This window comes from Rhinoraja longicauda, chromosome 6, assembly GCF_053455715.1.
Source record: "Rhinoraja longicauda isolate Sanriku21f chromosome 6, sRhiLon1.1, whole genome shotgun sequence".
Taxonomy (NCBI): domain Eukaryota; kingdom Metazoa; phylum Chordata; class Chondrichthyes; order Rajiformes; family Arhynchobatidae; genus Rhinoraja; species Rhinoraja longicauda.
Window position 1 is genome coordinate 6,220,491 of NC_135958.1, and position 27,266 is coordinate 6,247,756.

Consider the following 27,266-nt stretch of genomic DNA (forward strand, 5'->3'; position numbering starts at 1 on the left):
TGGGTTTGATCCTAACTATGGGTGCTGTCTGTAAAGAGTTTGTACGATCACCCTGTGAACACATGGGTTTCCTCCCACATTCCAAAGATGTGCAGATTTGTAGGTTAATTGGCTTCTTTAAATTGTGTAGGATAGAATTAGTTTATGGGTGAATGTTGGTCGGTGCGGACTCGGTAGGCCAAAGAGCCTGTTTCCCTGCTGTATCTCTAAAAAAAAAATCAAAGAATAATCTTTTTTGTAAATGAAAAGAATGTTGAGCACGCACAACAGATATACTGCAAGCTTAAAAGCAGGAGAGATTAACAATCTGGGCACAAACATCTAGCTCTTAAAAATTCTACAAAGCTCAAGTCGCAGGTAGATTAAGGTGGTCAAAAAGGCTTTTGGCACTTTGGCCTTCATCAATCAGTATTGAGTATAGAAGTTGGGAGGTCATGTTGCAGTTGTACAATATGTTGGTGAGACCGCATTTAGAATATTGCGTTCAGTTCTGGGCACGATGTTATAGGAAAGATATTGTCAAGCTTGAAAGGGTTCAGAAAAGATTTACAAGGATATTGCCAGGACTAAAGGGTGTGAGCTATAGGGAGAGGTTGAGTAGGCTGGGTCTCTATTCCATGGAGTGCAGGAGGATGAGGGGAGTTCTTATAGAGGTATACAAAATCATGAGAGGAATAGATCAGGTAGATGCATAGTGTCTCTTGCCCAGTGAAGGGGAATCGAGGATCAGAAGACATAGGTTCAAGGTGAAGGGGAAAAGATTTAATAGGAATCCGAGGGGTAACTGTTTCACACAGAGGATGGTGGGTATATGGAACAAGCTGCCAGAGGTGGTAGTTGAGGCTGGTACTATCCCATAGTTTAAGAAACAGTTAGACATGTACATGGATAGGACAGGTTTGGGGGGATATGGACCAAGCGCAGGCAGGTGGGACTAGTGTAGCTGGGACATTGTTGGCGGTGTGGGAGAGTTGAGCCGAAGGGCCTGTTTCCATACTGTATCACTCTATGACTCTCTTTGACTCTAAATATGAATAGTTTTTTCTTTACAAATCCTCAAACACATTGTGTATTTCAAGCACTTCCTCCTGTCACATTTGATTTTCCCATGTTTCTCTATTTACCTTTATTTCTATTGCTTGATTTTTATGCGTTGCATACTCCACACATCAAGTCAACAGAAACTTGATGATTGTTGATTTGCCAAAAGTACTAACCATAGCTGCCAATTTAATCATATCCTTCAAATGTCAGCAGATTTACAAGCGTCAAAGATTGAAACCCAAAGTTTGTATCTTCACTAAGGAAGATACAAACAATCTCCCAGATGTTCTAGTGGCCAGAGATCCTAGGGTGATGGAGGAACTGAAGGAAATTCACATTAGGCAGGAAATGGCGTTGGGTAGACTGATGGGACTGATAAATCCCCAGGGCCTGATGGTCTGTATCCCAGGGTACTTAAGGAGGTGGCTCCAGAAATCGTGGACACATTGGTGATCATTTTCCAATGTTCTATAGATTCAGGATCAGTTTCTGTGGATTGGAGGGTAGCTAATGTTATCCCACTTTTTAAGAAAGGAGGGAGAGAGAAAACGGGAAATTATAGACCAGTTAGTCTGACATCAGTGGTGGGGAAGATGCTGGAGTCAATTATAAAAGACAAAATTGCAGAGCATTTGGATAGCAGTAACAGGATCGTTCTGAGTCAGCATGGATTTACGAAGGGGAAATCATGCTTGACTAATCTTCTGGAACTTTGAGGATATAACTAAATAAAATTGACAGGGGAGAGCCGGTGGATGTGGTGTACCTCGACTTTCTGAAAGCCTTCGACAAGGTCCCACATAGGAGATTGGTTGGCAAAATTAGAGCACATGGTATTGGAGGTAGGGTACTGACATGGATAGAAAGTTGGTTGACAGACAGAAAGCAAAGAGTGGGGATAAATGGGTCCTTTTCAGAATGGCAGGCAGTGACTAGTGGGGTACCGCAAGGCTCGGTGTTGGGACCGCAGCTATTTACAATATACATCAATGACTTGGATGAAGGGATTAAAAGTACCATTAGCAAATTTGCCGATGATACAAAGCTAGGTGGCAGTGTGAACTGTGAGGAAGATGCTATGAGGTTGCAGGGTGACTTGGACAGGTTGTGTGAGTGGGCGGATGCATGGCAGATGCAGTTTAATGTAGATAAGTGTGAGGTTATCCACTTTGGTGGTAAGAATAGGAAGGCAGATTATTATCTGAATGGTGTCAAGTTAGGAAAAGGAGACGTACAACGTGATCTGGGTGTCTTAGTGCATCAGTCACTGAAAGGAAGCATGCAGGTACAACAGGCAGTGAAGAAAGCCAATGGAATGTTGGCCTTCATAACAAGAGGAGTTGAGTATAGGAGCAAAGAGGTCCTTCTGCAGTTGTACAGGGCCCTAGTGAGACCGCACCTGTGTGCAGTTTTGGTCTCCAAATTTGAGGAAGGATATTCTTGCTATTGAGGGCGTGCAGCCTAGGTTTACTAGATTAATTCCCGGAAGGGCGGGACTGTCATATGTTGAAAGACTGGAGCGACTAGGCTTGTATACACTGGAATTTAGAAGGATGAGAGGGGATCTTATCAAAACATGATTATTAAGGGGTTGGACACGTTAGAGGCAGGAAACATGTTCCCAATGTTGGGGGAGTCCAGAACCAGGGGCCAAAGTTTAAGAATAAGGGGTAGGCCATTTAGAACGGAGATGAGGAAAAACTTTTTCAGTCAGAGAGTTGTAAATCTGTGGAATTCTCTGCCTCAGAAGGCAGTGGAGGCCAATTCTCTGAATGCATTCAAGAGAGAGCTAGAAAGAGCTCTTAAGGATAGCGGAGTCAGTGGGTATGGGGAGAAGGCTGGAACGGGGTACTGATTGAGATTGATCAGCCATGATCACATTGAATGGTGTTGCTCGCTCGAAGGGCCGAATGGCCTACTCCTGCGTCTGTTGTCTATTGAAAAGAAATTTGCCTTGTAAAAGGGTGGCACAGCGGGCAGATGGTAGAGCCGCCGCCTCTTAGCACCAGAGACCCAAGTTCGAACCTTGCCTCAGTGTTGTGCGTGGAATTTACACGTTCTCCCTGTGATTATGTGGGTTTCTTCTGGGTGCTCTGGTTTCATCACACATCCCAAAGTCATGCCGGTTTATAGATTGATTGGCCTCTTTAAAATTACCTCTAATCTGCAGGGAGTGGATGCAAAAGTGGGAAAACAGAATTAGTGTGAATGGGTCATCGATGGTCAGAGTAGACTCTCTGGGTGAGAGGGGCCGTTTCCATGCTGCATCATTAAAACTAAAACTAACAAGGCAACATGCTTCTTCCAGAGAGACAATAGCTTTGAGAATTTTTCCCAGAAACAAGGTGGTGAAGAAACCATTTGGCACATTGGCCTTCATCAGTGAAGGACACATTGTAGGGGTGAGGCCGTACTTGTAGCATTGTGTACAGTTTACGTTACCTTGCCAGAGGAAAGATGCCATTAAGCTGAAATGAGTGCCAAGAAGGTTTACAAAAACTATGCCAGGATTCAAGGGTTTGAATTATAGGGAGAGATCAAGCAGGCTAGGACTTTATTCTTTGGAGTGTAGAAGACTGAGGCCTTCTACAGGTGTGTAAAAAATAAATAATGGGGGGCATAATCTGGGCATCTTAGTCAGTTTGGATAAGGCGAGTCGAAGGGCTGCTTCCATGTTGTACTACTCTCGGGCTCTGAGAACACTCTTCATCGTCTATTTGCCTGACCATTGATTTAATGTAAATTCCACTTCAGTGTGTGAACACAAGAAATAAGTAGATGTTGAGAAAGTCTAAATTTCTTTGTGTGAGAGATGTCATAGTTAAGGCAACTAAAAGCATATTCCATGCTGGGAGGTGCAAAAGTGCAGAAATGAAAGTAGAACTAACACAAACCATTTATGATTTGAGTGCCTGAAATATAACCAACTTTTTTTTGGCTTGGCTGAAATTGGGAAGCAACAGAAATTAATACCCAATACCACTTCCCTCCCCACCTTCTCTCCCTCCCCTTCGCACCATACTTAGACAAATTATGTCCATTACTCTCTCTCAACTAAAACCAACCAAAATGGAAAAATGTGCACAGATCTGAACTCTACTTTTTAGTTTTCTGGATTGCTGAAAAATAATAGGTTCACCAACCTAAGAAAGTACTTAGCAATGTAAACCATCTATTCTACGAATAAATATATTTTAAAATACATTGCATGCTGGGTTAATAAATATGTCAAGGGATCCCTAGCCTTCAACCTGATGAATTTAAACTTAAACTTTAATCCTCCCTGAGAAAAGCAAAATCTCATCATCTTTCAGTAGTTGGATTCTCACCGTTGAATTTAATAACCCTGTGCATCTTTGTACAAATTAAAAGCCTCCTTTCACCATGCTTTAAAAAAAAGCACAAAGGTAATTTAGTATTTAAAACGATAAATCATCTTATAAACAATCCGCACAGAAAAATGTTTTTCAAACTTCCGTAGGCTGCATTGATAATATCAGCCTTATCCAGATAAGGCACTCCTGAAATTGCCCATTCACAAATGATAACACAAATCCATAAACATGGGCATTAGAGGGTATCTACTTTGTTAGAGCAGCTTGCAGTAAACAATGGCAATTACCTAAACATATAAATTGCCACAAGGACAGAAATAATCTTCCCAAATTTATTTTAAAACAAATGATAATAAAATCATTAGCTGCTGCTTTAAATGAAGCTTCAATTAGGAACAGCCTAGGTTCAAATGTGCAAATTAACATAAGACATGGAAAACTAAAATAACCTGAACATGAACAAATGCTTTTAATATTAATGCCGATGTCAAACCAATGTTGGAAATCTGAATAAAAGCAAAAAATGTTGGAAACTCACATCAGACAGTATCTGTGGCAAGGAAACAGTTAAATTTCAGATGACAGACCTTTCATCAGATTTTCAGTGCTGGATATATCCTTTATATCATTCTGTTGGCTGCACTGAGGTTACTCTGTCAGCTGGAGGCAGGCCCTCTGAGCTGAAGGATACCCATCTGATCTTTGGGACATCTCCTTGGAAGATCAGGTTTAAAATCCCACCAATTAAAATACACTTCAGTGTCACCAAATGATGCTCATTTCAACTCCACCTTCAACTGATGCACAACAGTGCCCAACATTAACCAAACTCCATAAGTGCAGCCGTTTAATTAAATTCCCTCGGGCTTATTGGGTTTGCCCTTCTATTATAAACAATGTGGTAAATTCTGTAGAGAGATACCATTTCTGGACACATTTCATGAGGTGAAGCCAAATTATACAATTTGGAACAACCATTAAGATAATCATGGACAACAACAACCGAGAACAAATTACTGCATTTAGTAGGTTTGGCAGGCATTTCAAACTCAACTATAGTGACACTTTGTTTTTATTGCTGGCAATAAATTGCATAGGTTACTGTCAGTGACCACAAGCACGTTAAAGTTTACTTTCTCCCTTTGGAAGGCATAAACCTACAAAATATAAGTTAATGTTCCATTACTTGTTCTCCATACCCTAGGGACCACAGGAGTTGGTATTACCATATGATCAGAAAAACAAAGCAGTTTTCTTTCTACACTTCAGACTAAATAGGTTCAAGATTTCAAACACGATACCAATATTCCAGCCTTCAGATTAATTAACTGGATACTGTGGGCTTATGATGCCATGTAACCTATCAAATGAAAGCCAAGCATGTCGGTTTGCTCCATCACTGGACTCCATGTCAATGGCATCATAGTTGTGCCAGGATTCCTAGCATTGTCGGAGGTAAAACCCCGTTTCTTAGCAAGTATCCAAAAACTTCTATGAAAATTATCAGGCTTTGGATTAAGAGGGAAAGAGGAAGGCAAGTTATCTTTCACCAAGATTCAGTATTTGTTCAATGCTTTCAACTACTTGTTTTCCCCCAGAAAATAAATTGTATTTGGACAAAATAAGGACAATTAGGTCAAGGATTACAATTTTTGTAATTTCAAATAAATAGTTAAAAGCAAGATGCCTTTAAACAAAATAGAGGGAAAATTCATTCAAAAGAATAAATCATGATGCAATTTATTCACAAAATGCTGGAGTAACTCAGCGGGTCAGGAGAGAAGGAATGGGTGACGTTTCGGGTCGATACCCTTCTTCAGACTGAAACGTCACCCATTCCTTCTCTCCTGAGATGCTGCCTGACCCGCTGAGTTACTCCAGCATTTTGTGAATAAATACCTTCGATTTGTACCAGCATCTGCAGTTATTTTCCTATACAAATCATGATGTAATGTAATCATGAGTTCCAATCTAGTTATATTCAAATAATAAAATTCAGGTTGGTTGTCCAATCAATAATTCTCCCATCTATATATTAAGGGAGGGAGGGGAAGGATAAGAGGGGTTGAGGGGGATGGAGTGGGTGGGAGGGGAAGGGAGGGTGGGGGTAGGGGAGGGGTAAGGGAGGGAGAGGAGAGGGGGGGAGAAGGGAGAGGGGAGGGGGGGAGAAGGGAGAGGGAGGGGGGGGAGAAGGGTGAGGGGAGGGGGAGAAAGGAGAGGGGAGGGGGGAGAAGGGAGAGGGGAGAAGTGAGGGGGAGTGGGAGGGGGGAGAAGGGAGGGGGAGGAGGGGAGAAGGGAGGGGGAGAAGGGAGGGGGAGGGGGGAGAAGGGAGGGAGAAGGGAGGGGGAGGGGGGGAGAAGGGAGGGGGAGGGGGGAGAATGGAGGGGGGAGGGGGGGAGAAGGGAGGGAGAGGGGGGAGAAGGGAGGGGGAGGGGGGGGAGAAGGAAGGGGGGGGGGGGGGAAGGGAGGGGAGGAGGAGGACAGGGTGCTGCACCAATGCAGGAGAGGTTTGGGCCCAAGAGGTCCACTTGGTCTGGTTCACTTTAAAACGTAACATTCCAATCAAAATGTGGCTTATATTAACTTAAATAAAATTAGCCAAATTGAAAAGAGTTAACATGTAAACTGTCCATAAATTTGTGGCAAGTAAGCAATATCCTGATATATTACTCATCAGTTTGCAAATATTGCATCTTTGACTAAATTTCTTCTGTGTTTTCCCACAGGGATGTTGCATTTGCACATTTCATGCTAGAAATCTATTTTAAAATTACAATCTGTCTTTATTTCACTCTATTTCTCCTACTATATTTGAATCAACCCAAAGCACCCCCATTAGTTCTTCACATCTTGCATCTCATCTGGAAGGAAATACATTTTGTCCTGTTTTCACTAAAATCCTGTTGTGCATCTATCCTCTTTGTCTTCCAGCATGTTTATGGACATAACATTTACATTGGAGTTGAAGGGTGCAGGAACAAGTCCAGCATATAGGAACACCGAGTTGGTCTGCTCCAGCAAATTCCAATCCACTATACTTGGCACTTGCAGTGATCTCCACTGCACCTTTTCAGATCAGATTAATTCATGGAACAGACTTCAGGTGAAACATGTAACTAACACTCCATCAGTCTGAAGAAGGGTCTCGACCCGAAACATCACCCATTCCTTCTCACCCGAGATGCTGCCTGACCTGCTGAGTTACTCCAGCATTTTGTGAATAAATACCTTCGATTTGTACCAGCATCTGCAGTTATTTTCGTATATTATAACACTCCAAGTAAATTGCCTGCTTGTTTCCAGCCGAATCCAAAAGCCTTAGTTTTCATTGTGTGAGGGGGTTTGCAGATTCAGGTTAGCTTTTGAATTTCGTCTGGTGCAGAGATCACAAAGTCACTTTTATACCACCACTGTTTTAGTTTGGATTCGTGGAGACTGGCGCCTGAGCAAGAGCCTGGAATTTGCACTACTAATACCGACTCCCTTATCCCCACAGCAGACCTGTATTCACACACAAGAACCACAGCCAACATTTCACATCAGAATTGGATCAGTTCCACTCTGCTGACGTAAGAGGCTTCTCTGCTGTCGTGTCAAGAAAGCTGAAGATGTCATAAAACAGTCAGTTGTGTACTTCTTAAAAAAAATAGAAACACTGGGATAAATAAGAATCAGAAAGCCAGTGGAGTACTTGCACTACTACTTGGCATAAATAGAAATATATTTCCAGTTTAAAACAAGGTAATTAATTGATCATCCCAGAATGTGGATTAAGTCTTCATTTTATATAGTTCTTTCACAGGGTGTGCATGCCCCTTGCCAGGCTGACAACTGCTGCTTAATCCGAGCACTCCAGTCCTTGCAGAGAAGGAAAATACACAATGGCCTATATGTAATTGCAATGCTCCAATCAGGTCGCCTCCATACCACCAGTCAGAAAGTAAAGATCAGAGGCAGTCACTCTCTCTGGTGAAGCACTGTAGTTATGATAAGGACATGCCAGGCTTTCCTTCCCTAACGAAAACAGTTGACTATTTATGACAATCTGACAGCGTTCTCAGCACTTTTACTGACATTGGTTTAAAGAGGCTTCATATACTTAAATTTCAATAACCTCAAATTCAACAGTAACCATTACAACCACATTTTAACATTTAGCATATTTTAACTGTTTTATCAGTCAGGCCGTTGTCATAGTCATACAACAGACCCAGGCCCTTTGGCCCACCATGTTCATACTGACCATTAAGTACCCAAATAGACTAATACCATTTACCAGGGCAAAGTCTATAGCCTTCTACGCCTTACCATTGCAAGTACGCATCTACTAACTTAACTGTAGTTTAGTATAGTTTAGATACAGCGCGGAAACAGGCTCTTTGGCCCACCGAGTCCGCGCTGACCAGCGATCCCTGTATAATTTCAAGATTTCAAGATTAATTTATTGTCACATGTACCAATTAAGGTACAGTGAAATTTGAGTTACCATACAGCGATACTAAGTGAAAAGCAACAAGAGACCCAGCCACATAAGATAAAATTTAACATAAACATCCACCACAGGGGATTCTACGTTCCTCACTGTGATGGAAGGTAATAAAGTTCAATCCTCTTCCTCTTTGTTCACCCGTGGTCGGGGCTGTTGAACCATCCGCAGTTGCCACAGCCGACGGTCCGAAGCCCTCGGGTCGGGATGGTTGAAACTCTCCACAGCATGGAGCTCCCGAGTTGGCCTCTTCTTACCAGAGACCGCGGGCTTCACAATGTTAAACTCCGCAGGTTGGAGCTCTCCAATCGATCTTCGGCAAAGGATCGCAAGCTCCGCAACGTTAAAGTCCACACCGCGCCCACGGCATCAAGCACCAAGCTAGACTCTAAGAAAAGCCGCTAACTCCTCAATGTTAGGCCGCAGTGGGGGCGGAGATACGATACAGAAAAGAATCGCATCTCCATCGAGGTAAGAGATTGAAAAAGATTTCCCCAACTCCCCCCCCCCCCCCACATTTAAAAAAACAAGGAACACTAAAACATACTTTTTTTAACACACTTAAAATAACAAAAACAGAAGAAAGGACAGACTGTCGGCGAGGCAGCCATTGCTGGTGACACCACCCGGTGTTTTTAACAGTATCCTGCAGAAATTAGGGACAATTTACACACACACACACCAAGCCAATTAACCTACAAATCTGTACGTCCTTGGAATGTGGTAGGAAATCGAAGATCTCGGAGAAAGCCCACGCGGTCACGGGGAGAACGTACAAACTCCGAACAGGCAGCACCCATAGTCGGGATCGAACCCAGGTCTCCGATGCTGCAAGGCAACAACTCTACCACTATGCCCTGTGAGAGTACCTTTCTCAATTATCCACTCTGCAATGCTTTCTTCATTCGAACCGTTCTCTGAATAGATAATGTTCTTCCTCTGACCCCCTTCAAATTCATTTTAATGCACTCAGGGGGACGTGGGGAGGAATGTTTCTACTGTCTACATAGGGTGCCACTCAGCCTCTTCCTCTTCCTGCATCAATTAACAAATTCTGAAATTATACTAAATAAATCTCTGTTGAATACCTTTGGACAAGAGGAGCCTACAATTACACACCGACCGGCACACAGTCGCACAGTGGCAAACGCAGTCAAACTGGCCACATCGTGTTCTTGCAGTTCTAATCTTGTATCTATGGTTGACCCTTCTGCAAACTGCCTGTAGCCCTTGACTACGTGTAGAAATAAAACATGTAGAGGATGTAGAAAGACGATAGTAAGGTAGTAAGGAAGGCAAATTCAATGCTAGCATTTATATCAGGAGGACTGGAATACAAAAAGCAGATGTAATGCCGAGGCTCAAGAAGGCACTGGTCAGGCCGCAGGAGAAAGTCCAGAGGAGGTTTACAAGAATGATTCCAGGAATGAGTGGGTTAGCATATGATGAGCGTTGGATAGCACTTGGCCTCGATTTGAGGGGGTATCTCATTGAAACTTACAAAATAATGAAAGACATAGATGTGGAAAGGATGTTTCCACGGGTGGGAGAGTCTAGGACCAGAGGTCCTAGCCTCAGAATTAAAGGGCACTCTTTTAAAAAGGAGGTGAGGAGGAACTACTTTAGTCAGAGGGTATTTAATCTGTGGAAATCGGCTTCCACAGCTCTCTGTGGCAACAAGTCAGTGGATTATTTTTAAGGCAGAGATAGACAAATTCTTGATTAGAATGGAAGCCAAGGATTATGGGGAGAAGCCAGAAAAATGGGATTAGGAGGCAGAGATCAGCAATGATTGAATGGCAGAGTAGATTTGATGGGCTGAATAGCCTAATTCTACTCCTATAACTTGTGAACACCCAGGTGTTCAAAGTAGCGAAACGAATATGTTTGAAGCTACAGAGTCCCTTTTAATGCTGGCACCTCAGTAATGAACCAAAGGTTGTGTTTTTTTAATAATTAAGGTAATTACAAATACGTAATCTGTGCAGGACATTGGAAAACACGAACAACCTCTGAAGAATGTGGATATAGGTGAGGGAGGATGTACAAGGGCAGATGTTACATCTCCTGCGGTTGCAGGAGAAAGTACCTGGAGAGGGGATGGTTTGTGTGGAAAGGGAAGACGGAATGGAGTGGAGATAGGAAAATGTGATTAGTGGTGGGATCACGTGGGGTGACAGAAGTGTCGGAGGATGATGTGTTGAATGTGGAAGCTGGTAGATGAAAGGTGAGGACCAGGAGAACTTTGTCCTTGTTGCATCTGGGGTTAGGGGGAGCGTGAGCAGAACTACGAGACAGTGAGGAAGTGCGTGTGAAGGACCTATCTATGACAGAAGGGAGAATGTGGAATGGTTATGAGGGAAAGGGAGAATTAAGCAACCTGTTATGTATTAATTGGATTCTTCACTTGAAAATGTGACCATCAACAATTGACTTGAAGTCAAATGGACATATACCACCATTATCTTTCGTTCTGAAGAAATGGCTAATTTAAATTGGGGGGATAAAATGAAAAATTTAATTTAATTAACCTCGACATTTGTGGCCTATTGTCAATCATCATAAAAGCTGCTGCATTGCTCATGTGACCCAAATGGAACAATGGAACTCTGGTTCAACACAATTTGACAGACAATGCCCTTTGGGTGTAGGCAGATTGTAAAGAAATTGCAGACAGGCAGAGGAGGAAGACAGATCTATGGACTGACAACACACAAGTAGTTGCTTGTACATTCCACCTCCAAGACTAAATATTCAGAATAACTAGGTTTTTAACAAGTTGGATTCTACAAATGCACGTCTATCCAAAAAATCTGTGCATTTCACTCGAAAATTATTGTATGCAAAGCATCAACACATTACATGCAAATCAATACTTGTAGAAGAATAACATATGCATGCAACACATCAACCGTTCTTGTATGAATCCAATGAACCATCCCATTCCTAATCGCTCGTGATAAATTGAAGTCTGTAGAGGTTCACAAGACATACCCTCATGCAGAGTTTTTAAACAGGAAACTCTGGATTTATTTTTGTTTTCAGTTACTCCAACACTTCAAGAAAAATATAGTAACCCGATTGTGCAGAAGTGAAAAGCATTAAAATTGACTGCTCAAATCATTCAAACATTTAGATGTCAAGTGCTGTGTACCCTCTGTCCAAATAGTAACCACAATACCATGTGCATCCCTTGTTCCTCAGTCTGTACTTCAATCACACACTCAAACCTTTCCCATCTCTGCTGTAATCACCAATTTTGCTGGTGCTTTAATGTGAAATGTTTCTCCAGCTTACTAGCCCAAGCATGTTAGTTAATCTAAATACAACGTTTATTTCTTTTTTTCCCCAACCATTAACAGTCCTTTTGTCCTTCCCATCATGTTATTAATATCACCTTATAACTTTAGACTTTAGAAATATTGCGCAGAAATAGGACCTTCGGCCCAAGTTTGCCAGTGATCACCCGTACATTAACACTATCCTACACACAAGGGACAACTTTACAATTTTACCAAAGTCAATTAACCTACAAATCTGCTCATCTTTGGTTTTGTGGAAGGACATCGGAGCATTCAGAGAAAACCCATGAGACCGAACAAACTCCGTACAGACAGCACCTGTGGTCAGGAGCAAACAGTGCCTCTGAAGTCAGCAACTCTACCGCTGCGCCACTGTGCCAACCAAGCTTGTTTTGGTTCTCAGAAATGTAAGTATGCCCCTATTCTGATTTGTATTATTCCAGCAACTAATAAAAACAGAAATAGTAACAGAACAACACATTTTGTAGGACACACATCTCCCTTCTAATCATTCGGAAAAAGTGTCCTTAAATCTTATACTTTTAACTCCAATCAGTTTCTCAAAGAATTTGCTATCTTCTTTTCTCACCGTTATCAGTATATTACTCCAAACATGTTGTCAGTACAATGCACATCCTTGGTACATCCTTTTGAAAACTTGTGTGCCTCTGTTCAGATGGTATCCCCTAAAATTATTTACATAGTCATAGAACAGTACAGGAATGGGCCCACAATACTCAAACAAGATTAAATAAAGAGTCAAACATTTGTGTCCTTTTTCAATTTACTTTCTCCAATCTAGTCCAACTGGTATATTTCCAATGCACAATGTTTTCACTTATTTAAGTGCATACCTCTGAAGTGTTCAACAATAATATATCTTTCCAATCCTACACCATTACCCAAAATGTCTACCTTTAAGTCTTTTAGCTCATTATCTATATGCTCTTGACAAAATCACCTGAAAACAAGAGAAAACTTCCATTTGTACACTGACAAACAAGCCACTCCAACACCTCTTGATTCTCCATCATCTTTCTCGTAACCTGGCCAATGATTCTTCACACCACACCAATGTGATGTTTCATTGTTATTGCTCTTTGTGGTATCTTGACACGAGCAAACAATAATAATAATAATAATAAATTCCTTTATTCGTCCCACACCGGGGAAATTTACAGTGGCCACTTCTGCCTTGACAATACTCAATGGATAAACCCTGAAGCCCAGTGACAGCTATCAATACAATTAGTAGCAATTATATTCCACACTGCAAATTTCTGTTCCCATCAATGAGAAAATGGGGGGAAAAACCCTGCTTTCTGATTTTAAAAAAATGGAGACATAAGGAACTGTATCTCTGGAGGGAATGGACAGACAACATTTCAGGTCAGCACAATCAGTCTGAAAGGTCCCAACCCAAAATGTCGCCTATCCATTCTCTCCACAGATGCTACTTGATCCGCTGTATGCCTCCAACATTTGGTCTTTTCCTCCAAAACAAAATTGGATTTTGTTTAAATGCATCCATTGTCTCAAGATGTTGCATCAAATTACATAAGCACTTTCAAAGCAATCAGAATTAGAACTAACTTTCAGGAATAATTACAACTCAATGCCTAGAGCAACTAGGGATGTCTAATACACGCCTGACCAATGTGCGAGTGAGCTGCATTCAACACCACCACATTCATACCAACCAGAATATAAAGCTGCTTACATTGGTTTCCACCAGCGTTTTGGATTTGTAAGCATGCCCACACAAGCATTCAGTGCTTCACGAGTCAGGTATGCACTTGCACAAATGAAGCCCCCTCCCTGCTCCAAATTAACTCAAGGTTTAAAGTGAACGAAGAAAAGGCTGTAAATACTGAGCAGGCCAGGCAGTAACAGTTGAATCAGAACAGATTAGTTTCAGGAAAAGGTTCTTCCATTGGCACTTAGTTACACAAAGTCAATTTATCGTCCGTTCACATTGCAGATCAGCAGTGAAAAAAAAACATATTTCAGAAACTGGATGCCACTGCAAAGACCAGCATGTATTGTCCATTCCTAATCTCTTCAGGGAAAATCACCTTCTTGATTCACTACTGTTCTTCACAGAAAGGTCACCTCATAGTGTTGTCCAAGAGGGGCAACTTCTTCAGACGTTTTGAAGCTTGGATGATCGTAGCCATCTTCTTTTGTACGAGATATGGCTCCAACCATTGCAGTTCTTTGCCCTCGATTCACTGTAATTTCAATTTTAACAAGCTCTTTGGTGTCACAGTCAGTCAAACATAGGCTGGAGATCAAAGGCAGTCACTGCCTTCAGCTCCGATTCCTATTTGAACCAAGATTATGGCAGGCTCTGGAACCAAATGGTCCTGGAACCAAATGGTTCTGGCAAAACCAAACTGTGAATTGGTGAGCAAGTTCTTTAAATGTTACTTGATAGTACCAATGACAAAGCTTGCCACGACATTTGTTAATGATTGGAGTAGACCGACGGGCAGGAATTTATCCCAAACAAGATTTGCCTGAGAAATGTTCTGTGTCGTCAGGTGAAGACCAGTGCTGGGCAAACTTCAGTGAAGGTGTGCCTCGTTCTGGAGCACATATTCTCATTACCACAGCTGAACTGTTGAGTAGCCAGAAATCTGAACTACAGGTGCTCCTCAACGTTCCGAGAAACCTATCGGAAACTGAAAATATCGTGTCAAAATGCATTTAATACACCTGATCACGTGGGCGGTAGCTCGCTACGGGTCGCTGCCGTTTGCACCATTGCAAAGTCAAATAATTGCAAGTCGAAGCATCTTAAGTCGGGGAGCATCTGTACACTTTGCTACCACGTGGAGTTAATCAAATTGCTGAAGACTGGTTCTGTGATCGTGGAGATCTCTGTAGCAAGCCAAGATGGATCGTTCACTCAGTACATCTGATGGAATACTATTGTGAATACTTCAAACATGTCTTAAGCACTCACGTGCAGTCCCCTGCCACCATTGAGGGTGGGAATGCACTTGGAGTCATCTTCTCACGTTGCTGTATAATTTTTCGTTAGCATTCACAACTATTTTCGACATGATTGCAGAGCTTTGATTGGATTCATTGGTTACGTGATCGCTCAGAGCAGTTCACTGAATGGAGCTTGCAGTCCCATGTTCAGTTTCACTTGATGGCATCTTACGTTTAGACACACAGTGCTTCTCCAGACAGAGATTTCAGCACTCATTAAAACATGGTTGACCCCTGGCTTGTTTGTATTGGTACAATAAAGATTACACCTAGCCATATGCTTACAGCTTCTGCTTGCTAATGAAATAAAAAGGGTGTGAATGAATGAATGAATGAATGAATAAGTTTATTTGCCAAGTATGTACACATACAAGGAAGGTGCCTTGGTGCTCTGCTCATGAGTAACAACACGAACATAAACAATTAAGAATAAAGCATAAAACAATTAAAACATTAAGAATACAACATTACGGTTTAAATATGTGAGTGAAATGATCGTACCCGCTCGCTTCCTGACCCTTGCAGTGTACAGTTCATCAATGGGGGGGGAAGGTTGCAGCCAACAACCTTCTCAGCTGATCGAACGATTGTAGCCTCCAGATGTCATGCTTGGTGGCTGAGCCAAACCAGACCATGATGGAGAAGGTGAGGACAGACTTTACGATGGCAGTATAGAATTGGACCATCATTGCCTGTGGCAGATTGTGTTTCCTCACCTGCCGCAGGAAGTACTTCCTCTGTTGGGCCTTTTTGACTGTGGAGTCTACGGTGGCCCCCCAATTTAAGGCCCTTGGAGATGATGGTTCCCAGGAACTTAAATGACTCCACAGATGTGACTGTGGTGTTGTTGATGGTGAGTGGGGGGAGGGGAGGGGGAGCTCTCCTAAAGTGTACAAACAATTCCACTGTCTTAAGAGTATTGAGCTCCAGGTTGTTGCGATGGCACCAGGACGCCAGCTGTGTCACCTCCTGTCTGTAGGCAGATTCCTCCCCATCCTGGTTCAGTACAATCAGGGTTATGTCATCCGCAAACTTGAGAAGCTTCACAGCTTCTCAAGCCAAATCCTAAAGCCACTACGTTGCAAGATTTTTTTTCTCCAGGAAGTTTTACTCCACTCTATGCCAGCATCAGGATGCACCAAGACATGATTCAGATCATGCTTGCACACATCAAACACCCAGGATCAATCAGAAACAAAATATCTTCAAATCAGTTCCAATCATACTTTAATTACATTAAAGTTTACTGGCGTAGGAAGCCACTCCAGACAAGTGGAAGGCATTTAAAGGTCGCATGGATGAACTACAACAAGTGTTCATCCCAGTTTGGCAAAAGAACAAACCAGGAAAGGTAGTGCATCCGTGGCTAACAAGGGAAATCAAGGATAGTATTAAAACAAAAGATGAAGCATACAGATTAGCCAGAAAAAGTAGCATACCAGAGGACTGGGAGAAATTCAGAGTCCAGCAGAGGAGGACAAAGGGCTTAATTAGGAAAGGGAAAATAGATTATGAGGGAAAACTTGCAAGGAACTTAAAATTCTGCCAAAGCTTTTATAGATATGTCAAGAGAAAAAGATTAGTTAAGGCAAATGTAGGTCCCTTGCAGTCGGAAACAGGTGAATTGATCATAGGGAACAAGGAGATGGCAGACCAATTGAACAAATACTTTGGTTCTGTCTTCACTAAGGAAGACATAAACCGTCTGCCGGAAATAGCGGGGGGCCGGGGGTCTAATGAGATGGAGGAACTGAGGGAAATCCAGGTTAGTCGGGAAGTGGTGTTAGGTAAATTAAACGGATTAAAGGCAGATAAATCCCCAGAGCCAGATAGGCTGCATCCCAGAGTGCTTAAGGAAGTAGCCTCAGAAATAGTGGATGCATTAGTGATAATTTTTCAAAACTCTTTAGATTCTGGAGTAGTTCCTGAGGACTGGAGGGTAGCTAATGTAACCCCACTTTTTAAAAAGGGAGGGAGAGAGAAAACGGGGAATTATAGACCAGTTAGCCTAACATCGGTAGTGGAGAAAACGCTAGAGTCAGTTATTAAAGATGTGATAGCATTACATTTGGAAAGTGGTGAAATCATCGGACAAAGTCAGCATGGATTTACCAAAGGCAAATCATGTCTGACGAATCTTATAGAATTTTTCGAGGATGTAACTAGTAGAGTGGATAAGGGAGAACCAGTCGATGTGTTATATCTGGACTTTCAGAAGGCCTTCGACAAGGTCCCACATAGGAGATTGGTGTACAAACTTAAAGCACACGGTATTGAGGGTTCAGTGTTGAGGTGGATAGAAGATTGGTTGGCGGACAGGAAGCAAAGAGTAGGAATAAACGGGTCCTTTTCGGAATGGCAGGCAGTGACTAGTGGGGTACCGCAAGGCTCAGTGCTGGGACCCCAGTTATTTACAGTGTATATTAATGATTTGGAGAAGGGAATTGAATGCAACATCTCTAAGTTTGCGGATGACACGAAGCTGGGTGGCAGTGTTAGCTGCGAGGAGGATGCTAGGAGGCTGCAGAGTTACTTGGATAGATTAGGCGAGTGGGCAAATGCATGGCAGATGCAATATAATGTGGATAAATGTGAGGTTATCCACTTTGGCGGCAAGAACAGGAAAGCAGAGTATTACCTGAATGGTGACCGATTGGGAGAAGGGGAGATGCAACGTGACCTGGGTGTCATGGTGCACCAGTCATTGAAAGCAAGCATGCAGGTGCAGCAGGCAGTGAAGAAAGCGAATGGTATGTTGGCATTCATAGCAAGAGGATTTGAGTTTAGGAGCAGGGAGGTTCTGCTGCAGTTGTACAGGGCCTTGGTGAGACCGCACCTGGAGTACTGTGTGCAGTTTTGGTCTCCTAACCTTAGGAAAGACGTTCTTGCCTTAGAGGGAGTACAGAGAAGGTTCACCAGATTGATCCCTGGGATGGCGGGACTTACATATGAGGAAAGACTAGATAGACTGGGCTTGTACTCGCTGGAATTTAGAAGACTGAGGGGGGATCTTATAGAAACATATAAAATTCTTAAGGGGTTGGAGAGGCTAGATGCGGGAAGATTGTTCCCGATGTTGGGGGAGTCCAGAACCAGGGGTCACAGCTTAAGGATAAGGGGGAAGTCTTTTAGGACCGAGATGAGAAAACATTTTTTCACACAGAGAGTGGTGAGTCTGTGGAATTCTCTGCCACAGAAGGTAGTTGAGGCCAGTTCATTGGCTATATTTAAGAGGGAGTTAGATGTGGCCCTTTTTGCTAAAGGGATCAGGGGGTATGGAGAGAAGGCAGGTACAGGCTACTGAGCTGAATGATCAGCCATGATCATATTGAATGGCGGTGCAGGCTCGAAGGGCCGAATGGCCTACTCCTGCACCTATTTTCTATGTTTCTATATTTCTAAGTGAGATGGATGGTGTTTTAACATGTTTCATCAACAATGAACTTTGAAGCCACTGTTTTACAACCAGACTAAACTGAATAGTGGTGGATAATAAATGTTAACATCATGAAGTACAATTGACCCATTTAATATCATACACCATGCATGAAACTGTATTGCAGTTTGGTTGCTATAAACCACAACACAAGGCATCTCTCATCCTCCCCACCCCAATTTAGTTTTGTGATCTGATTATCACTTCAAGACCAGCATTAATCATCCCTAATTGCCCTCAGTAACATTGCTGATGAGCTGTCCCCTTGAACTGCTGCCGTCTCTCTGGTCAAGGTGCTCTTAGACCAGGGAGTTCAAGGTTTAATACCCAGCAATGAAGAAGAATGAAGTCATGATGGTGTGTGACATGGAGAGGAACTTGCAGAAGATGGAGTTTCTAATCCTGCTGCTTTCCTTGTCGGTGTAGTTTGTGGATTTGGGAGCACTGTTGTGCCACCTGAATGTGTATTTTGCAGGTGATACACCATGTAGCCATTGTAGGCTGTTGGTGGAGGGAATGGATGTAAAGTATGGTTGGTGGGGTGTCAATCAAGTGGGCTGCTTTGTGCCTGATGGCATCGAGCTTCTTGAATGTTGTCGGCACTCTAGTCATCCAGTCAGGTGGAAAGTAGTCCATCGGGCCCCTAACTTGTGCTTAAAAGACAGTGAAAAAACATAGGAATGTCACAAAATGAGTTGTTGCACAACACCTAACTTCTAACTTGCTCTCGTAGCCACAGAACTCACAACTGGTCCAGCTGAATTTCTGGTCAATGGTAACCTCAAGATATTGAGACTGTGCGACCCAGCAGTAGTAATGGCATTGAATGGTTAAGCTTTCTTTCATTAGAGATGGTCGTTGCCTGGGAATTTTGTGATGCAAATATTCTTTTCCATATATCAAACCATGCCTGAATGTGGTTTAGATCTTGCAAATGCAAGCGTGGACTGCTTCATTTACTGAGGAGGAGTTGCATAATGTTAATTACCATTTCTAATTATTAGTAAACATTCCTACTTCCAACTTCAGGATGGGAGGAAGGTCATTGGTGAAGATGCTGAAGGCAGTTGGGCCTAAGGCACTGCTTTGAGCTGTTCCTATTATGGTGCTTGGGGGCTAATTGACTCATCTCTTGATAACCATCTTCCTTAGCATTGAAGTTCCCGTTGAAGCTCACAGACCAAAATTCTACTAAGATGCTTTGATGTCGTACTTGGTCAAATCCTGCCTTGATGTCAAGGGCATCATTAATTTCAACTTTAAAATTCAGCTCCTGGACCTATGTTTACACCGAGGCTGCAATGAGCGATCCTGGTGAAGCCCAAACTGGGCATTTGCAAGAAAATAAGTAATAGCCACTTGATAGCACCATTGATCACTTTGCCAATGATTGAGAGTAAATTGATCAGGCAGTCATTAGTCAGATTGGATTTGCTCTGCTTTTTGTAAATAGGACAAGAAGGCACCATTTTCGACACTGCCAGTGTTATGATCCCATGAGGTACAGATACTAGCCCCACCTCGTGTGCTTAAAGCTAGCTGACTACTTAAAAGAAAAGTGCAATCTAGCTCCTAGTTTTGGAAGCTATTTCAGGTAATGTTGCAGCTTGCTCAGAGGGGTGGCACAACGGTGGCAACAGGTTGTACCCAAAATCTTCTGGTGCAGCAATGAATTTTGTGGTCAAGACGGACAGTTCTCCTTTCCCCTCACAGAAGCAGAAAACTCTCTGAGCCGACTCAGCAGGAGGTAGAGACAGCTAGAGCTGAATTTTGTACGAGAATGAACTTGAAGTGCCGTAAGAGTGCTTTGTTTTAATCCCTCAATTAAGAGATTCTATGGGAATACAAGTTGATTGCCATTACTATTGAGAGCACAGCATGTGCCAGCACCCTTTCCAAGTTGGGGGCGGCACAACTCATCCTACAAATGTGCACTCCATGCCAAATTGGAAGTAAAGTGACACCAGAAGCACCCAAACAACAGGCAGTGTGCTGCCAAATTTTGCAGCCTGCTTTATCCTGACACTGCTTTCGATGAAAATCAGTAGGGAAGCCCTTATCCTGTAAAAAATTGTACTGATATTACAAGGACATAAATGTGTTGTCTACAATATAAAATGCACAAGTCCTTTGTAAAGTAATTGAAATTGCTATTCATGCTAAATTAATGACTAGTTTCTAAATAAAAAATATTGATAATCTAAATCAGTCAGCTTCTCGAAAAAAGCACGATGGGTTTCTAAGTAAAACATACAAACAAAATCAACCCTTGATACAAACACAGACAGAATAACAAATACACAAGTATGTACAATAAGTGGCAAGTTATAATAGTGTTCCTATATTTCAAAATAACTAAAAGTTAAACACAAGACAGTCATGACTTCCTTCTAAATAGAAATTACATTGAGGAGGGGGTGGCGAGAGGAGATGAGAATGAGGACAGATCCGGAAGATGTTATTTTATTCATAGTGGATAAATGACCTGCAAACGTTTTTTTTTAAATGAGAAACAGATGGTCTTTTGGAGCAGCAAGAAAATGCAGAAGATTCACAAAGGAATCTTTATTTATCCATATTTTACCAAGCTGATATCCAGACCCACGAGAGTTTGAGTGAGCAGCAGTTACTAATAGATCATAAAATACTTTATCAAACAAACATGGGCTCTTAAAAAAAATCTCAAAATAGATATGGGCAGGTATTTATTTTAATCTGAGAATTATTAAAACAATATAATAAAGCTGCAATTGACATGATGGTTTAGATAAAGTTCTGGGTCTCCAATGAATAACTGAACTATTCAGCTTTGGTCTTTCCAAAACTCACTGCCAGTTCTTCTGGCAAATCAGTATGCCAGTTCAAGAAATACTTTGCCATCATTGACAGACGAGGAAGTGCCAACATTCAACACATTAACTTTGTTAATGTGTCCGTATCTTTTCATTCTGTTACTGGACACCTCGGCTCTTTAAGCAACACATGCAATATTTATGTAAAGTTTAAAAAAGAAACAGGAAGCTAGAAAACTTAAACAAAAACAGAAAATGCAGGACAAGCTCACAGGGCAAGTAGCACCTGTGCAAGGTCAAGGACTCTTTCCATTTCTGGTCCTTCAGTTGAAATTTTACAATTAACCAGAACAAACCACACTAAACACTGCAAGGTACTGAATATAAAACCAGTAAAGCATGGGCAAATCTATCACTGTGGCAAAGTAAGGGCACCAAGTTACTTCAGAGAAAAGAAAGTCTTGATTTTTCGTGATGAATTCTCAGTTGCAGTGAGAAGATTTTACAATCAAATATATCTCGAAGGAAGTTTTTGTTATTTTAATAAATTTCTCCATTCTTCTTTAACTAACTTTTTCCTTATCTTTATAATTTGTTTTTGTTTTTGTTTTTATTTTTCTTCTCTCTCTTTTCTTTCTTTACTTCATCTATTTCTTTAGTTCTATCTAGTTTTAAAAAAAAAAGGGGCAAAAGGTATTGGAGACAATATAATAATAATTGACAATATTATCAATTTAAAAATGTATGACTGTAAGTTATGTACCTATCTCCAATAAAAAAATTATCTTAAACTCCAAAAAAAAATAAATAAATAAATAAAAAAATAAAAATAAAAAAATGCAAAAAAAGTTAAATCCTTAACATTTGCAAAAGCATTTTAGCACTAAAAGTGATATTCGATATCTGCACTTCATCCGCTATAGAATATTAGCATCGCTTAATGCAGCAATATTCAATCCAGAATAAAACTATTTATTAAACAAAAAGTCACCCCTCAAAGGCTAGATGATTCAAATATGAATCTCCAACTCTTTTGTATTAGTTAGACTATGATATCCAGATACAAGACTGCAATGGATCTTAATAGCCCCAAGCTAGGAAAAGAAGACAAATCTTGCTCCCACATTTTAATACGCAGTGGCTAGTGCAAAGTGGGCATGCCTGTGCTTTGAATATATATATCACCCAATAAATCAAGTCGCCGCTGAATGCTCAAGATTTCAGCTTCACAAGCTTTAGTGAATCTCTGATGGAGGTCAAACTTCACTTCATTTGACTGATGTGCTAAATTCAAATTTTACCACCCAGCATAACAGAGCTGTGCATCACCCTGAATCAACCAAGACTAGCCAAGGCAGGAGACACCAGATTCCTCTCAACGTACGATGTGCCTAGAAAAATAAATGGATCCGCTCACATCATCTGTACTCTTTTTCAAACTATGACCATTTCTAAGCAGATCATATCCAATGCAATTCCTGATGCCACAAACGCCTCTTGTAAACATCACAATTTAAGCAGTTGGATGTCCAATATCAAACCAAATGTTTTTAAAAATGCCCTACATCTTTTCTGAGCCTATAAACCTCTTTGTAAGCTATCCAGTTACTTATTGCTGGTCTAATAATTTAAAATGAAACTATAGGCCACCAGTTCAATACAAACAACTTTTCACATGTGCAGAATCTGAAAAGAGCAGAGCAACCGATGTCTTAAAAATTGTGGATAGGCTCATGTCATACCTTAATATACAAGAAAGGTAGAGGTTGAGTTTCGTCCTTCTGGAAGTTTTATTTATATTCTTTTGATTTGATGAGTGCACATCTACAAACACAGTCCTTAGAGATCAACCAAAACAGCATCTGTTGAAAAGCAAAATAGTGACACAAAGTAAGCCCCCAAAAGCATAAGTGCATAAGGATCCCAACCTGAAACGTTGCCCGTCTATTCCCTCCACACCCCAATCCCACAGATGCTGCATGACCTGCTGAATTCCACCAGCAGTTTGCTTTTTCCCCTCAAGGTTCCAACATCTGCAGTCTCTAGTGTCTTCACATGAACTTTGCTGGATCATTACTACCACACATGTGTGAACTGAGATGATAACTCTGTTTCTCTCTCGACAGAATACTGCCTGACCAGCTGAGTATTCCCTGCATTTTATTTGATGCTTGCCTTAATCATATCCTGCATCTCAGTGCATCCTTAAATAGCTTGGAAAATTCATCTTTATAAAGATGCTCTCTGGTTCCAATATTTTTGATCCAACATTCTAAATTTCTATTCCTATGTTTGCAGTGCTTTGGCATAGTGTGTTCACAGTCCACACAAATAGTATACCTCTGCTCCAGGCCTTCCAATGATCTTCAATAGATAATAAACTGTGATAGAGATGAAGGGGAATGGGTCTAGAATCACAAATCATGAAATACTGCTCATTTCAGTGTTACACGAATAAAATGAGAAATAAATATTTTCTCCTGGAATGAAACTAAAAGACAAAAAATTCCAGAAATTCAACCACTTACTGCCCAGAGTGATTGTGCCTACATGGTCAAGCATTCCCAGCAAGGTTCAAGTTCACAAAGGCCACCATCACAAAGACCTGCGACCTTCGGCAGCCACAATTACAGGTAATTCTGCAAGTTGAGATGAAGATCACTGTCACACAATGTGGTGGCTTCAGGGTCCTTCCATCATACCTCATTTGTGCCCAATCACATTCTGGTTTGTTTCAGGAGAAAGTGCATGCTGCACTTTCCTTTAAGGGTCATACAGTGTACTTGCACTGTGCCTCCAGTTTCTCTTCAGAACCTAAAGCTGTTCCTGTTAAGGTTTTGATTGACCAAGACAGGAATTTCCTCAGAGGCTATCAGGATACGCTGGCAGTACAAGCAACTCCTTCAATGGTACTTTATTTGTCGCATGTACCGAGGTGCAGTGAAATTCATTTTTGTGTACAGTTCAGTAGGTTTTCATATACATAAGCACTTACATCTTAGATAAACATCTCATATACAGTACAAGTGTATAGCAGTAGTACACCGAGACGTTATACAGAGTTTCTAGTTTTTGGTGCCATTTGAGTACCAGTTTGTAAGTGTACAGTACTACACTGTATGACAGCCTTGCCTATTTTTTTAAATTTACAAGAAACCCTAATAGATAGGTCGTTATAGAGGTCAGCTAGGCCTTTTTCAACATCACTTCTCATTCCAGGACCTTCACCAGCAATTGCAGATGCTGCAATGATGAAAGCAAAAAGCATTAAAAGGAGCAGTACAACAGGACGCCTCAAAATAAGATTTTCTTGGCTGCACTGCGTCTTAGAGGCACTCCCCAGCATTCACTAGGGTGGGTCTCCTCTTTCACTTCTATCTAAAGCTTGCCGTAAGACTTAGCTAACAGGCAAGCAGAGCCGTTTTTCCGTCTAGTCAGAGGAGCAGCAGCAAGCGCGGAAGGATCATAGAGAATAGAACAAAGGGAATCTGGGCCATTATAAGCAGCACCCACAGCAGGTGCCTCTGGAAGAATTGATCATGCCAGCAGGGCATTTATTTGAACACAAGCTAAATATTTCCCAATCTGTTGCCTTTGGTAGGAAACTTGAAATCAATCTACTGAGCATACAGTGAAAGACAAAATGTATCGAGAATGTTATTTAGCTCAATATGACACCAAACCACAATTATTGACTCCATGATAACATTCCACCGCATGGGTGCATTTTCCCTGCTGATTTTGCTATTAACTTCCAGACCACACATGGCAATAGCAACATCCATTACACAGCCTTGAGATTTCAATCATTTGTGATACTTAAAGCAACCTGGAGTCAATTGGCTCAATAGACGTGTTTCCAGGGTCAATTGCACATGTAAAGTTGCATATGTAAAGTTGCATCTATTAGACATGATACAATGATATTCTTAATTGTTTGAAGATTAAGTAAAAGGTTGATGCAAAAAAGGGGTGAATCCTTCAAATTGCAAAATAATTAATACTTATAACTGCAAGAATTATTTACATTTCGAGGCTACTAAAACATGGAAATCCTGTTGCTATTTTCCCACAATCACAACATACACTCTTGTATGCACGAAACCCAAGAGGCAAACTGCACCAAGGTAGACAAGGGGAATGAGGACTAAACCGTTGCTCCTCAAAGCCACTTTTAAAAGTGGGTCCAATGGCGAAGTGCTGCAGATATTTTGTGCTTGACTCAGGAGAAGGGTTTGATGATAGAACCCATTTGGAGTGGAGTTGCTGTTGCAACTCATGGAACTTTGATTTGGGGAAGTTTGATTTCCATAACCATATTGTTCCAATAGCAAAGGATACCTAAATAAGATGTCATGGGAAGGATTTCCCCCTAATAAATGGCATGTCAACATTCAACTTCAAATCACTCCTGCTCTTTTAACAATAATGCCTTCAACATTCATACTTTGGAGTTATTTTTTGTCCAAGCTATGAAAACCCACTCCTGACAGATGGCCAAGGGTTGAAGCAGTGTTGAAAAGTTTAGATTTTCTATGTGTTGTTAAGTTACTGCAACTGCATTCAGAGACAAATTATGCACCCTCCACATTAATGGGGCACACCAGAAACAACAACTGTTCCACCTCTAACTTTCTTTGTCAAGTAATATTTCTAAGCACTTGAGGATCTGAGGAAACATGTTTTCATCCAGTATCTGGCTGGAATCTGAAATCCCAAGTGCGTGGCAGACCAGACACTCCCACCACATTTACGAAGTGTCTAAACAATCATTTAAATTGCCTCGGCATAGATTATCGAACAAGTGCTGATCAATGAGATGGGTAACTGATCAAGGACATGGATGCAGTGGACCCAAAGGTCAGTTTCAGTGCTGTATGGTTCTCTGACTATATGTTTACACCCTGTAAATATTAACACCACACCTAGCACGTTAGGTAACTAACATTCAGAATGGTGTGGAAAACATCAAATATAAAGGAAACCCAATATCAAAAATCTGTTATTATACATTTTACAGTTAAGCTAAAATTGAGATCTAATATAATTTATAAGATCATGTGATCAGAGCAGCATTAGGCCATTTGACCCATCAAGTCTACTCTGCCATTCAATCATGGCTGATCTATCTCCCCCTCCTAACCCCATTCTCCTGCCTTCTCCCCATTGCCATCCGTACTAATCAAGAATCTAAGGGTCTCGACCCAAAACATCACCCATTTCTTCTCTCCAGAGATACTGAGTTAGCCAAGCATTTTGAGTGTATCTTCGGTTTAAACCAGCATCTGCAGTCTCTTCCTACACAGGAATCTATCTATCCCTGTCTTACAAATATCCATTGACAGCCTCCACAGCCGTCTGTGGCAAAGAATTCCACAGATTCATCACCCTCTGACTAAAGGCATTCCTCCTCATCTCCGTCTTAAAGGAATGTCCTTTAATTCTGAGGCTATAACCCCTAGTCTTAGACTCTCCTAATAGTGGAAACATCCACTCCACATTCACTCTATCCAAAACTTTCACTATTTGATGTTTCAATGATTTTCAATATAATTATTTTCATTATCTGAATTTAACACTGTAAAATGTTTTTGCCTACAAAATCAAGTGTATCCTTATTCAGCCGAATGTTAAATTAGCCTGACACGGTATTCTCTCAAAGGCATTTCTTTTTCCAATTCCTGTATTACCACTCTTCTACAATTATAAGGCTACTTGTTCACTTGTTGCACAATTCCTATAAAACCATATGAAAAATGGGTTAACGAAATAAGACATATAATTGGACAGAGACTGGAACTATAGTCTCATCATTCAGGATACTTAAGCTACATTTTAACTGCCAATTGGCACTAGTACAGCTGTCCCATC

The 27,266-nt window shown here is 41.3% G+C and overlaps 1 protein-coding gene across 6 annotated transcripts in view; it reads right to left on the minus strand.

The window, feature by feature from the left end:
- The window catches only part of chd9 (chromodomain helicase DNA binding protein 9), a 196,967-nt gene that overhangs the window by 136,612 nt on the left and 33,089 nt on the right, over window positions 1-27,266 (minus strand). For 4 of the 6 annotated variants that reach the window (XM_078400392.1, XM_078400386.1, XM_078400387.1 and 1 more), the window contains exon 1: window positions 23,138-23,243. The exons of 1 other annotated variant lie outside the window; for it this stretch is intronic. The gene's annotated coding sequence lies outside the window, so the exon portion shown is untranslated. Of the gene's footprint in view, window positions 1-23,137; window positions 23,258-27,266 lie in introns of those variants that run through there. One more of the 6 variants, XM_078400388.1, reaches the window with a different exon arrangement.